A 2,322-nucleotide genomic window follows, 5' to 3' on the forward strand; every position below is an offset into this window, starting at 1 on the left:
CACCTATCCTTTTCCTTTGTATTCTAGTTCGAGAACCCCTTGTTTTCTCAAAACACGGATTTGGCTCAGGATTGCCCTTTTTTAATTCCAGGGTTTCTCTGAATTTGGAAGTTACCACTTAGCAGGTTTCCATACCAAGGCTCAATACAATCAAGTCCGTAGCGTCTACCGATTTCGCCATATCCCCATTTCCCTCTTCTTTGAGACCAGGATTCCTTGTGTAATTTCATCCATCTCTTAGTTTTTTTTTTGAATCATTGAGTTCATCACTCAACGTAGTCTAGCAGTTCAGTTCGACTCTATTTGAGAGACCTCGCTTGCTTATTGCAATTCAGAATTGAATTGATTCTATCCTTGATGTATTTGCAATTCAATCCGAATCAATATATCCAAAAGTTTTTATCTCCCCCACCTCCCGTCTTACTTTTTTATAGTATTCAAAATTATACTATAACGCTTGATATTTATTCTTTTTTTCTAATCAGAATTAGCAATTTTATTTACTCTGACTCTATGTTCCCCTTAGTGAAATATTAATCCTCAAATTATTAACAAATAATAAAGTCTATAATGATCAAATGAAAATACCAATAAATTCTATAATTTTATTTTTTAATATCCTATAGTTAAGCATATCAAGCTAACTTTATCTTTAAGAAGTTTTAGTATTTTTTTATTTTTATAAGTATAACTTCAAATTTAGAACTAGTTAATAGCTAAGATTAATAACTAATATCTGAGATTTTACGGATTTCCTATACTATACCTATTTCTATTTGTTACACTATTTCCGTTATGTAAGCCCACTTAGCTCAGAGGTTAGAGCATCGCATTTGTAATGCGAGGGTCATCGGTTCAAATCCGATAGTCGGCTTTTTTTTTTCTCTATCGATGTTCTACGAACAAGAATCTCTTTTTTTCCGAATTAAATGGAGAATCCAGGATCTTTTATGTTTTTTACCTTACAATTTTGCTAGATACAAAACAATAAAATAAATAATATATATACAAAAAATAAAGATTTTGATGAAATTCCATTTTTTTGGGTACTTTAGTTGATTTTACTCTGTTTATCCTGTAGTTTAATTCAGTTTTAATTTCGATGTATTCTGTAATGTAAATACAATGAAATTAATTGTGTAAAATGAAATTTCAATAAAATAAAAAAAGGAGTCTTCATGTCCCGTTATCGAGGACCTCGTTTAAAAAAAATACGCCGTCTGGGAGCTTTACCAGGACTCACTAGAAAAACACCTAAATCCGGAAGTAATCTTAAAAAAAAATTCAATTCTGGGAAAAAGGAGCAATATCGTATTCGTCTTCAAGAAAAACAGAAATTGCGTTTTCATTATGGTCTGACAGAACGACAATTACTTAGATATGTACATATCGCTGGAAAAGCAAAAAGGTCAACAGGCCAGGTTTTACTACAATTACTTGAAATGCGTTTGGATAATATCCTTTTTCGATTGGGTATGGCTTCAACCATTCCTGGGGCCCGCCAATTAGTCAACCATAGACATATTTTAGTTAATGGTCGTATAGTCAATATACCAAGTTTTCGTTGCAAACCCCGAGATATTATTACTACGAAAGATAACCAAAGATCAAAAGGTCTGGTTCAAAATTATATTGCTTCATCGGACCCGGGGAAATTGCCAAAGCATTTGGCGATTGACACGTTGGAATATAAAGGACTAGTAAATAAAATCCTAGATAGGAAGTGGGTCGGTCTCAAAATAAATGAGTTGTTAGTTGTAGAATATTACTCTCGTCAGACTTGAACTTAACGAAAAAAGGAAAGGTTCATAGAATTTTCTTCCCCTTCCCCTTTCCCCGAACTAAATCGCCCTAAGACCATTACCATTAATTTGTATTTTCCCATCAACTAGCTAAAATTGATTAACCCTAGGATTAGGATCCTTTTTTCTTTTTTCCTCTATGTGTATTTTACATACCACAGTAATTTGCTATAGAGAATTTCTAATTTCTATTAAATCAAAATAAGATAATATAAGATATTATTGCTGGAAAAAATTGTTATTTGATTTGATACATTGTGATCCTTAACGTTGATGAATTAAGAAAAACGGAAAGAGAGGGATTCGAACCCTCGGTAAACAAAAGTCTACATAGCAGTTCCAATGCTACGCCTTGAACCGCTCGGCCATCTCTCCTACATAACTTATTATGGAAAATAAACTGAGTGAATAGCGAGTTTTCTTATTCCTGCAGTACAGGTACAACCGCAACCACTCGGGGGTTCCATAGTTCTATTGGAAAAATTCCTTTTGATCTAAGTGGAAGGATACAGGATTTTTT

The 2,322-nt window shown here is 33.1% G+C and overlaps 2 non-coding genes across 2 annotated transcripts; one reads left to right on the forward strand and one right to left on the reverse strand.

The window, feature by feature from the left end:
* Positions 1–801: 801 nt before the first annotated feature.
* TRNAT-UGU (transfer RNA threonine (anticodon UGU)) lies at positions 802–874 on the forward strand. The gene has a single exon. It is a non-coding gene; the product is annotated as a tRNA-Thr (tRNA).
* Positions 875–2,090: 1,216 nt separating this feature from the next.
* Positions 2,091–2,177, reverse strand: TRNAS-GGA (transfer RNA serine (anticodon GGA)). Its single transcript has one exon. It is a non-coding gene; the product is annotated as a tRNA-Ser (tRNA).
* Between the last annotated feature and the right edge of the window lie 145 nt (positions 2,178–2,322).

The sequence above is a fragment of the Aegilops tauschii genome, unplaced genomic scaffold, assembly GCF_002575655.3.
Source record: "Aegilops tauschii subsp. strangulata cultivar AL8/78 unplaced genomic scaffold, Aet v6.0 ptg000843l_obj, whole genome shotgun sequence".
Taxonomy (NCBI): domain Eukaryota; kingdom Viridiplantae; phylum Streptophyta; class Magnoliopsida; order Poales; family Poaceae; genus Aegilops; species Aegilops tauschii.